This window comes from Lemur catta, chromosome 23, assembly GCF_020740605.2.
Source record: "Lemur catta isolate mLemCat1 chromosome 23, mLemCat1.pri, whole genome shotgun sequence".
Taxonomy (NCBI): domain Eukaryota; kingdom Metazoa; phylum Chordata; class Mammalia; order Primates; family Lemuridae; genus Lemur; species Lemur catta.
The window spans coordinates 113096-126473 of NC_059150.1; positions in this window are offsets into that span (position 1 = coordinate 113096).

Consider the following 13378-nt stretch of genomic DNA (forward strand, 5'->3'; position numbering starts at 1 on the left):
TGGTTTGTGGTACATTTATTAAAAACATTGCTCTGGCCGGGCGCAGTGGCTCACACCTGTAATCCTAGCATTCTGGGAGGCCGAGGCGGGTGGATTGCTTCAGGTCAGGAGTTCGAGACCAGCCTGAGCAAGAGCAAGAGCGAGACCCCGTCTCTACTAAAAATACAAAGAAATTATCTGGCCAACTAAAAAATATATATAGAAAAAATTAGCCGGGCATGGTGGTGCATGCCTGTAGTCCCAGCTACTCGGGAGGCTGACGCAGTAGGATTGCTTAAGCCCAGGAGTTTGAGGTTGCTGTGAGCTAGACTGATTCCAGGGCACTCTAGCCCGGGCAAGAGCGAGACTGTCTCAGAAAAAAAAAAAAAAAGGTTGATATACTTAGCTTGAAATCAGGAACAATGTTTATTTAGGATAACTAAAGAAAAACCAAATTAAAGATGAGAAATAAAAGATAGTAAGCATTTCTCATGAATTATCTCCTATTAATTTTATACTAAAATTTAATGTAAAACATTTGCAAAGCTGATATATGATAAAGTTGCAGAGATTAGCAATCTGGGGACTATTTATACTAAAAAGATTAAAATTAATTCCTATGTTCAAACATAACCTCCAGATGACTCAAAGGCTAGCAATGTGAACGTCAAAATTTAAAACATTTACCAGAATATTTAAGAGAATATCTTTATGGCCTTGTTGTGGGGAAATATGTAGACCAAAAAAAGAGCTGGAACATTTAATCAGAATTTTAGCCATATAATTGAGACAGTCGGGCAAGAGCTATTCCTACAAAAGCACAGACCTAGACAGTGGCAGGATACATACCAAATCTGAACAGTGGTTGTTTTCAAATGATGGGACTATGGATAATTTTTTATAACCTCCTTGTATTTTTGCATTTAATTGTATTTTCTAAATTTCCACACAGTATGTATAATACTTAAGGAAAAAAAACCCCACAGTTGGTTTTAAGCATTCAACAAGATACTGAAAGAATCTTTCACATCAGGTAATACTACTAGAATTATAATACTACTTTACTATAGTGAAATGTATTAATACCACATTAATGAGGAAAATTTAAAAAGCACATACTCTCCATTAAATAAAATTAAACACCTATTTTTTAACAAATTTCAACCCCAACTACAAACAGGATTCTCTTAATTGATAAAGATTTTCATATCTGAAATGAACAGCCATCACTTTTTATCAGAAGACAGTAAAGGTATTTCCATCACCACTGTGATTTGAATGATCTGAGAATGTCACAAAATAGAAAGTAGCAACGTATATATAAGAGATTATACATAGATGATGTACCTATCTACCTAAAAAGTATAGAAGTGTCATCTAAAAAGCAATTAAAATTAAAAATAGAATACAATTTTATTCTATTTCTGCACATCTACTATGTGCCAGGCTTTACTCCTAGTGCTTTACATACTTAACTCATAGTTTCACAACAACGCTATGACAGTACTATTAACCTGACTATATAGACAAAGAGGAGGCTGAGGTACAAAAAGGTTAAGTAAATTGCCCAAATTTATTCATGAAGTTGCTGACAGACCTGGGAATTGAGCCAAAGTTATCCATGTCTGGAGCCCATGGCACTCTAATAACAAAGATCTGATTAAGAACAGCACAAACTAATGACTGCAGCTATTTGTCTACGTGTCCCCCTATACTAGCCTGGGACACTCCTGTGGGAATGGCCTTTATCACCACCGTGGCCGATGTCTGGTAAAGAACCTCTAGTGAACAGCAGGCACACAGCAATGCACATTTGACTGAATTTGGGAAACACACCTGTAATTAGTAGAAGAATCATAAATTGAAATTTCAGAAACTTGGTATTTCTGGAAATGAGACCTTCAATCAGCCTAAAAAAAGAGAAATAACTTTGTGAAAAGTAGAAACACAACAAATAATCATAATATGAACAATTAACAAATTTAAAAATGAAGTTCAAAAAAGAAATCTTGGCATACCTCAGATACTGAAGGGCAGAGACCACCAATATGTACCAAATAACCTTTATCTCTTCGTAAGAGTTCAGCATTCATTTCTGCTTGTAGAAAAACACAATATACCACAGAAATGATCATTATTGTATTGAGACGTTTAAAAGGAAATGAAAAATTGCTAAATATTTCATGGTTTCTTTTTACTATCACAAAGCTTATTATAAAGTTATCAGCATGACCAGACTAAAGACCAAAATCCTGGAGTACAGTGCTAAGATTTCTGGGCCCTAATCATATCTTAAAAAATAAATGGGTTGGATTAGTTAATATTAAGTCTCTCATAGCTCAAACGAATAAATTACATCTAAAAGGAGTAATCAGTTACAGCTGTCCCTTGGTATCCCTGGGGGACTGGTTCTAGGACTCCTTGCAGATACCAAGATCTGAGGATGCTCAAATCCCTTATATAAAATGGCATAGTATTTGCATATAATCCACACACATCTTCCTGTATACTTTAAATCATCTCTAGATTACTTATACTACCTAATACAATGTAAATTCTATGTAAATAATTGTTATGCTGCATTGTTTAGCAAAAAATGACAAGAAAGTTGGTTGAATCCATGAATACAGAACCCATGGGCTGACTGTACATCACGACTAAAAAAGTCTGTCATTTGTCCTTGGTTCAGAGAAGTGCTATGAGAACACCGGATGTACACAGGATCTTAACTCCTTAGTGTCAGCACTGGCTAGAGCTAGTGTTTCAGAGACCTCTTTACACACATTCCTTTGCTGGGGAAATAGCGCACCAAGAAAACCTTTCAATCAGACAAATATCAACAGCAGGTATTATATAGCTTGTGATAATGTTAAGAGCACATACGAAAAAGAGACACATTACTTGAGTTAAACAGTATGATTTTGGAAACCACAAATACGAGGATTATAGATAATTTTTTTCTTGCTTGACAAAAAAAATGGAAAATTCTTAGACTGCAATCTCATAGTCAATATTGTGAAGGGAACCTGGTCTGAAATCAAAAAAGATTCAGTAAATTGAGATTTGAAGGCCGGGCGCGGTGGCTCACGCCTGTAATCCTAGCACTCTGGGAGGCCGAGGAGGGCAGATTGTTTGAGCTCAGGAGTTCGAGAGCAGCCTGAGGAAGAGCAAGACCCCGTCTCTATTAAAACAGAAAGAAATGACTTGGACAGCTAAAAATCTATATAGAAAAAATTAGCCGGGCATGGTGGTGCATGCCTGTAGTCCCAGCTATTCGGGAGGCTGAGGCAGAAGGATTGCTTGAGCCCAGGAGTTTGAGGTTGCTGTGAGGTAGGCTGACACCACGGCACTCACTCTAGGCCGGGCAACAGAGTGAGACACTGTCTGGAAAAAAAAAAAAAAACACATCCACACAAAAAAACCCGTACATGAATTTTCATAGCAGCGCTGTTCATCATAGTTGTTTGGGTTCACTCACTCACTATCTATTCATTAGTGCATACGTAAGTCAAATGTTGTATATCCTACAATGGAATAATATTTAGCCATAAAAGAGAATGATGTACTATTGATATACACTGTCCAGATCACACTTGAAACATTATGCAAAATGAAAAAAAGCCAGTTGGCCACACAGCGTATAATTCCATTTATATCACATGTCCAAAGAGGCGAATCTAGAAAGATGAAATATGTTAGTGGTTGCCAGGGGCTGAGGAGAGGGAAGAACGGGGAACGACTACTAATTTCTTTTTTTTTTGGGGGGGGGGTGATGAAAACATTGTAAAATTAGATAGTGGCAAGGGCTATATACTTATGTACTTTAAAAAGGTGTTTATGTTATGTGAATAATCTCAATAAGGCTGTTATAGTAAAAAAAATAATTTCTTCCCTCATTCCCGCCAAACAGAAAAATCGGTTACTTAGGACGTACTCTCGAAAGTACTAAGTTCTGCTCTGTGACATTGCCAAAGTGCTTCTGCAACAGGTTCCACAGATCTGTACTCCCTCCAGCACTGCATTTAGCACCTGTGTCACTGTGCGCATGTCTGAATCAGCACCATCTCTTAAATCTGATAAAAAAAATATTATTGGTTAAACACTTTCCCCTCCTATTTTCATCATATATTTCTTTTCAAAGGGTCAGTTCTTAGCCTTTAAAATTTACCATCTTTACGCATACAGCACAAATGCTTCCATTTCTCAGGAAATGTAGAAATAGTTACTTTCTTGCCATTTTGGTCAGAAATAATTAACTCATCCCAATGGGTTCCATTTCAGCTTTTAACAATAAAACCTGCCTTGAAGTCAAATATTTTGAACAGTTATAAGAACCACTCTGCTTCTCAGACAGGGAAATTAAGAGGGTCACTACAATACGAGTCCACCTGGGTTACGTCTATTTCCAGTTTCCTGACTGCAATTCACTTTCAAGTGAAACGTCCAAGTAGCTCCCAAGATATTTTAAAACCATAAGGTGTAGCAGAAAGGAAATGAAACATTTATCAGCATCTTCTACAAGCCAAGTGCTTTATGTGTATTACTTCATTTAATCTTAATAAGCCTATTACCCTCACTTAAATGAAAAGAAAAATAAAAATCACCAAGGGTAAGAACTTGCCATGCAGCAAATATGTGCCAGAGTTAGGGACCAAACTGAGGGGTGTCTAACTCCAAAGTCCATATTCTTTCTGCCACTGTACAGCGCTTCCCAAGCTTACTGACTCTGAAAAATCAGAAAAGACTTGAAATGTGAGTTCTGCCACTTACTGTGTGACTAGTTTCTAAGCTTCTTTAGAACAGTTTACAAAAACAAAATAAATGTAAAAAGAGGAGGCTAAAAACTCACTGTGGAATGAAACTTTTTAAAAAATAACATTTTTTTAAAACAGCAAAATGTATGGAATAATTATAAACACTTTTCTCGAATTTATCTCAAGATTCACTTTACCTTCCAACAAACAGAGACACCTGCATATCCATTCACAAACATAATGTGGATGAAAAACATTTTTTAGTGACTACACTGCCAGTCTCTAAACAAGAAATACATCATTTCTCAGTAAAAAAGTCCACATTGACTACACTGCTTTTTATTTTTCTTCACCATGTGAGAAGTGCTTTCCGCAACACATGCACTGTCCAGGATGTAGCACTGTGGGGTAAGAGAAATGGCTACTGAACAGAAAAAGACTATAAGAGCTTGCGAGCAAGCAGTAATACAACACAGAAAACGACATAGCTAAAAACAAGGCAAAACATGAACAGCCTACTCTACCCTAGGTAACAGGTACCTTTCCTGTGGCAAAGAAAAAAACATTTAAATCATAAAACCCTTAAAGGATCTTTGATGGGCTTTACAAATTGCTACTTTAAGGCCCAGTGCAGGGGCTGGCGCCTGTAATCCTAGCACGCTGGGAGGCCGAAGGAGGATCCCTTCAGCTCAGGAGTTCAAGACCAGCTTGAGCAAGAGTGAGACCCCATCTCTACCACAAACATAAAAACTTAGCCGGGCATGGTGGCGCATGCCTAAGGAGGATCACTTGAGCCGAGAAGTAGGAGGTTGCAGTGAGATGTGACGACTCCACCGGCACTCTAGCTGTCTCAAAAAAAAAAAATTGCTGGCCGGGCATGGTGGCTCAACGCCTGTAATCCTAGCACTCTGGGAGGCCGAGGCGGGCGGATCGTTTGAGCTCAGGAGTTCGAGACCAGCCTGAGCAAGAGCGAGACCCCATCTTTACTAAACATAAAAAGAAATTATACGGACAGCTAAAAAAATATATAGAAAAATTAGCCAGGCATGGTGGTGCATGCCTCTAGTCCCAGCTACTCGAGAGGCTGAGGCAGGAGGATTGCCTGAGCCCAGGAGTCTGAGGTTGCTGTGAGCAAGGTTGACACCACGGCACTCTAGCCCAGGCAACAGAGTGAGACTCTGTCTCAAAAAAAAAAATTGCTACCTTAAGACCTAAACAATTACTTGACAAGATTGGGACTGGTAATTTCCAAGAATGCAATACACCAATACATATCAGCAATTCTTCCACAAGAATTTTCACAGTCATAAAACAAAAGTCAAATCAAACATTAACATAAAAATTCTTACATGCTAAATTTTTTTTTTCTAAGAACTCCCTCACTCTGACACACAAAAAGGGTAGCAATATCTAATAAAACTGTCATACTACACATAGATGAAGTCTGTCAAAAAAACACATTTTTCTTCTAGAAGTTTTTAATATTAAGACATCAGTAGGACTTGCACAGTCTAAAAAATATGAACATATTTACAGGCCCATATTTCACCATATGGCTATTTAAAATAATTCTACTTTACATAGAGTCAGGGACGGTTTTTGTTAGCTAGTATAAAACAATCAGGCTATTGTACAATGGTGAGAGAGCTCTTAAGAAAAAAATTACTGCTTAAGTAATTCTTGTCTCCAGTTGACTCTGCCACATTCTGCTATCCATAAACACCATTGTTTTTATTTTTATTTTATTTTTTTTTTTTTATTTTTTTTTGAGACAGAGTCTCACTTTGTTGCCCGGGCTAGAGTGAGTGCCGTGGCATCAGCCTAGCTCACAGCAACCTCAAACTCCTGGGCTCAAGCGATCCTACTGCCTCAGCTTCCCGAGTAGCTGGGACTACAGGCATGCGCCACCATGCCCGGCTAATTTTTTCTATATAGATTTTTAGCTGTCCAAATCATTTCTTTCTATTTTTGGTAGAGACGGGGTCTCACTCTTGCTCAGGCTGGTCTCGAACTCCTGAGCTCAAACGATCCGCCCGCCTCGGCCTCCCAGAGTGCTAGGATTACAGGCATGAGCCACCACGCCCGGCCGACACCATTGTTTTTAATCACAACTTTACTGACAGCTTTACCCTTGTCAAACAAAATTTTCACTTTCCAATAAGGCTCTTTCAAACTACAGTAACAAAAAACAATGCTTATACGATCATAACATTTGCTAAGGCAAAATGTTATAGAATAGTGTGTATAATAAGACCTTACTTTTGTGAAAAAGCATACATTCACTGATTTATCTGGAAGGACACGCATCAAAATATTACCAGTGGTTGGTTATCTTGCGGTGGTATGAGTAAAGGTTTCTTCTTTACCTTGTATGTACTTTCTGATGCTCTATATTAAACACTTTTTTTTCACATGTACATAAGAGAAAGAACAATTTGAGTTAAAGAATAGGAAACGTGGGTATCATATTTTATAATAATTCAATACCACCAGTTCAAATCCACTTATTCAGAATTAACATAAAGCAAATGTTGCTCAAGAAATACCAATAAATTCCCCTGAGCCAACAAAGTTCAATTTTTAAACAATAAACTTCCTCAGATAAGAAAATGATCCCTGTAATTTCATGTCTCTTTACTGGAGAGCTGGGGGGAGGGTTGGAAATGGGCTGGAATGTCCAGGTAACCACAGGAAAGATAACAGGAAAAAACTCGAGAAACAAGACAAAATCATTTCATTGATTTAGTGACATTTATTTGTAGAAGAAATCACGGAGTAGCAGAAGTAAATGATCAGAAAATGTAAGCAAGCACTTCAAGAGTAATAATGAGCAAAAGAAGAAAAAAGCCAGAAAAAAAAAAAAAAAACCAAAGAACTGAACTCAGACGTATTTATGTAAATCATTCTGGGGGGAAAAAAAGGGTAGATAATGCCGTATCACTAACTGAATCGGATCTGCTTTCTTGACTAGAAAAGGAACACCTTTCAAAAGGCTTAGTTACTGCTCAGCAGCAAAACCAAGAACACTCTCAGAGGAATCTAAAGATCTTTCGTGCCTGCTTTGGAATAAGCTAAACTATTAGATATACAGTTAAATAATTAACATACAAACATATAAATAGCTAATTTTATGCATTAAATGAATCTCAAGTAATCATCAGATGTGAAGGGAACATAATTTTGAAAAAGAAAAAAGGTAAAGCACTGAGGTAATTTCACAAACTCCTATGAAGAAATTATCTTTAAACCAAACCAAGCAACTCTACTAGGTTAAAACATAAGAAATTGCCAATATTCAAGCAAAAACCAGCAATTTCACATGGGTCCACCCAGTGGTCTCCTGATAAATACTGAACCACCACCTCTTTTGAAAGACAGAGCCCTGATCTGCAGCTTTTGCCCGTTCCCGTGTTATAACTGTCCCCCCATGGCCAGTCCAAGCTGCAGACGAGGCACTGGGCGCAGAGTCGAGCGAGAGGCACAGGCACCCACCGACGCCAGCACCACTGGCTCCACGGGACACGCTGAGGACCAGAGCAGGTCCCAGACTGTCTCACCCTTTTCTAAAACCAGGCTTTTGTCTGATTGATCCAGTTTCTGTCTTCCCCAAGTTAGAAGAAATATGCTGTTGACAGTTTAAAATACTAGTACACTAAAATCATTCATGACAGAACAGATGAGACTGGTACCCGGTTTCATCCATTAAGCACTTTACTGCACACCTGTTTGGTGCCAGGTAGCGTTCTGGGCATTGTGGACAGCAGGGAACAACACAAAGGAGGTCCCTGCTCTCATAAGAAATACATATATGCCGGCCCGGTGGCTCATGCCTGTAATCCTAGCCCTCTGGGAGGCTGAGGCGGGTGGATCGCTCAAGGTCAGGAGTTCAAGACCAGCCTGAGGAAGAGCGAGACCCCATCTCTACTAAAAATAGAAAGAAATTATCTGGCCAACTAAAAATATATATATAGAGAAAAAAATTTAGCCAGGCATGGTGGTGCGTGCCTGTAGTCCCAGCTACTCAGGAGGCTGAGGCAGGAGGATTGCTTAAGCCCAGGAGTTTGAGGTTGCTGTGAGCTAGGCTGACACCACGACACTCACTCTAGCCTGGGCAACAGAGTGAGACTCTGTCTCAAAAAAAAAAAAGAAATATATATAAAAATACATAATTTCAAGGACTGAGAAATGCCATGAAGAAATTAAAACAGTAATGGGGAAATGGGGAAGCTATTTTAAACTGAGTGGTGAGTTAGGTGATACTTAAGCTGAGACCTTAAAGTTAAGGGGCCAGGCTCAAGATCTGGGAAAGACCATTCAGACAAAGGAAATGACTAGTGTAAAAGTCCTAAGGCAAGACCAAGCATGGCATGTTTGAGAAATTGAACAGACTAACTTGGATAGAGTGTAACGAGCAAAGGTGAGATTGTCTGAGAGGTTGTCAGAGGCAGGAAGATCTCCTGAGCCCAGGAATTCAAGACCAGCCTGGGCAACACAGCAAGACCCCATCTCAAAAAAAAAAAAAAAAAAAATTCCGCTCGGCTGGGCACGGTGGTACACGCCTGTAGTCCCAGCTACTCAAGAGGTAATGGCAGGAGATTGCCAATGTAAAAACCGCCAATAGAAGTCTCATAGTTTTAGGGAGGAATTTTCAGTGTACAAAAATGTATTGGTATGCCTGTCCTGTTGGTACTGTACTGCCTATTTAGTCCCCCCTTAAAAAAGGAGAGGAATATAAGTACATTTATTGTTTTGCATGGTAAATTAACAGCTAGCTACAACAATCCCAGGAGTTATGATCACACCACTACACTCCAGCCTGGGCAACAGAGCAAAACCATGTCTTTTTTTAAAAAAAAAAACTGTGACTACAGCTGAAATTAACTTAGTGGTAGGACTACACACCAGCTCAGAAATAAGGATCTTATTAACCCAAGATGATTACTTCATACATGAAATGCTAACATATGAATTCAAGTACGTCAATGTTGAATTCTAATGAAGATGACCTAATTAGTCCATAAAATAGATTCACTATGTTGTTCAGGCTAGGATTATTTCAAAACCATAGGCAAACACTTCTAGTGTATCATCCAAAATCATTTTATTTGGTATGTAAATAGACTTTTTAAGAATTATAAAGGTCATGTTTATTTTAACATGAAAGAAAAATATAATACCAAATCGGATTTTTGTTCCAATTAGTGCTTAGGAGTTAAAGTAAAATATCAGCATATCAGTCTAAATTACATGTTCATATTACAAAAACTGTAAAGAAATACACACATATACATCCACACTCCCTATAGCCATGAAAACCAAGTCCACATTATTGGCCACATAAAAGTCCCCAAAGTCAATAAAGACAAATTTTTGCATATCACACAAAAATAGGAAACTGTGGAGACTGGTTTAAGGAGAATTTATACTTGCACATAAAATTATTTATTCATTCAGGAACTACTGAGCTACTCATTTCAACAATTTATCTAAAAAATTTTTTTTTTTTTTTAATCAACCTACAGGAAATGAGACCTACAGCTCAGGGAAAAAGGTTAAAAGACAAAAATCTTGTCTTAGCAGAATGAAACACTAAAAATCTGCATATCATTAATTCCCCTTGCACTCTCATTTCCCAACTAAATATCAGTTAAACTGCATTTTTACACAATGCATTTAAGTCTGTACAAGCATTTTTCTTTCTTTTTTTTTCATTTAAGAGCACAAATAAGTATATGCATTTAATAGTACTCAATAAACTTGTGATTACTGTAGCTAGCTGCTAATTTACCATGTAAAACAATAAATGTACTTATATTCCTCTCCTTTTTTAAGGGGGGACTAAATAGGCGGTCCAGTACCAAGAGGACAGGCATACCAATACATTTTTGTACACTGAAAATCCCTCCCTAAAACTATGAGACTTCTATTGGAGGTTTCTACAAAAAAAATAAAAACTGCTAAGAATACCATTAGGCTTTCTCAGTAATTTCTCCCTTTCTTTAACAAAAAGAGTTGTTAAAGTTGTTTCTGTGCTGAGCAAAACACAGAAGAACAATGAAGTTTTGGCTTCTGATCTCACCTGAGCCTACATCTCTGATAAAAAGAAGGGTATCATATAGTCCAACTTGAAGTGTCTAGTCCATGAAAATCACCAACACTCAGAACTCAAGAAATAACTTAAAAGAAATATGGGGCAAGCCCAAAATACATTTTTTACATGTTGTCACCCTATTTCCAAACCAGGTTTTCCTCTTCTTTATTTCATTTGCCTTAACTCTCTTCATTCCTTTCCCATCTCCTCTGTTCCTTACCATTTCACTGTGTATTTTCACTTCCCATACACAAAAATTGACTTGAAACTTACTTTATATTCTTGTATCTAAATTTGTTTCTACTTAATTCTTAGAGGACTATACAGTTTTAGGTGAAGTTCAAATACTTTTGTTACAGAAACATGCATATAGGCTGTAACCAGAATCATGAGTAACAAGACAAGCAGCCATTCATTCAGGAACTGTGAGTGCCCATCATGAGCCAGCCATGGTCCTGGGGACTCTGCAGTGAGTAAAACAATGCTCTATCCCTGAGGGCATGAAAGCAAGCCTGCCCTTGGCAGGTTCAAGAAACCTGGAGGATGCCTGGGGGCCAGAGTATAGGAAGCCAGGGAGAAACCTGATTGTGTAGGACACAAAACCAGAGAGGCAGGAGGTACAGATCAACAGAGGCTCTTATAGGCACAGTAAATATTCTGGCTTTTACTCTCAAGGATATAGAAAGCCACTGAACGGTTTGAACACAGGACTAAAATAATCAGACTTTCATGTTAAAAGGATCACCCTGGTTGCTGGGTTGAGAACAGAAAAGTACAGAAGCAGCGGGGAGACTAGTGAGTATGAAAATAACACAAGCAAGAGATTATGGTTGCTTACAGGGGTGGCAGCAAATTGTGGTTCCATTTATAGTTATGGCAGCATTTAAAGTACATAAAGAATGTACTTTCATGATAATTATTTGAATTAGACGTGAGAGTATCAGAAGGAAAGCAGTCAAGATGTCTATGAGGTTTGGGGCCAGAGATACTGAAAGAGCGAGTGGACATTTAAAAGATGAGGAAGAATGGAATGGAAACTATTATTGGAGGGGGTGGGAGAGAAGAAGGAGGCGACGAGTTGTTCAGTTGTGACATGTTAACTTTGGGATCCAGATGTCCAGTTAAATTAGACATCTAGCTGAAAATGTTGAGTACGCAGACGAACATACAAGTCTGGAGATTAGGAAAGAAATTCAGACTAAAAGATAAAATTTTTAGTTAGAAATATATAGTTCTAGCTAGATGAGATCACAAGGGACTAAATATAAATACAGAAGAGGTCTAAACATATATCCCTGGAACACTGCCTCATTTTTTAAAAGTTGGAGTGATGAAAAGGAACCAGCAAAAGAAACTGAAAATAAGCAGTAATATCCCAGAAGCAAAGGAAAGAAGGTTTCAAACAAGAGAACATTATCAACCACATCAAATGCTGTTATTGCTGCTATATTCACTGACATTAGAATTCACCAAAGAGGTCACTAGGAACCTCAAAAAAGAGCTGCTATGGTAGAATGGAAGAGAAAAAAAACCTCACTGTAGTGGATCCAAGAGAGAGAGGGAGTACTGAAGACCACAAATATCAACTTTTCTGGAGAGTAGTAACTAAAGAAAAATGTGAACAAGGTTTTTTAAAGATGGGAGATAGCAGTATCTACATGCTGCATATATACCTACATGCTGACAGGAATGATCCAGCAAATATAGGACACTGATACATCTTGTAGGCATGCACATGGGGACGAACATGGAAGCAACGCAATGCCCTCGACAGGAGGAAGGGGAGAGAACCCAGGGCAGCCGTGGAGACCGGGGTGAAGAACAGCAGGAAATGCAAAGAGCACGGGCAGAGGCCTGAGGGACGTGGAAATGCTTTCTGATTGCTTTCACTTTTCACACACAGGAAACACGTCATCAGATGAAAATGGAGAAGAGGTTAGAGGTTTGAGGAGAGAGGTGTAAAGTAGTCATTTAGGGAAATGCTAAAGTGATTCAACCAGGGAAATGTACTAGGATTCCACAACTGTGAGCAACACAAAGGGCCTTCCTGAGGTCAGCGGTCAGGCACTGAACGGGAGACCCGGGTCAGCATGGCTGTGTTTTCCTCAGAGCACGGTCAACTGCCCAGGTGCAGGCTGAACTAGACGGAGAACTGCATATAAACGGTGTGGGGTGGAGGGCTGGCCAGGTGAGTGCAGTGGAGGAGTGCCCTACCTGGAACTGAGGGTGTATGAAAGGGAGAAATTATACTAGTGGACCATGGATTCAAGGCAGGGAAAATATTCAAGTAAGGATGTGCAGGAAGGGGGACAGTACAGAGGTGGCAGAAGCAATGGCCTGCAGGTCCCAAACAGAGAGAAGTACTGTCAAGGGGGGTTACAGCTGTCCCACGGGGGTTTGGTTCATGGAACCCCACCATACCAAAATCCCCAGATGCTCAAGTACCATATATAAAATGGGTAAGTATTTGCATAAAACCTACACATATCCATATACTTTAAAGCCTCTCTAGATTACTTATATGTAAATGCCATGTAAGTAGCTGTTATACTGT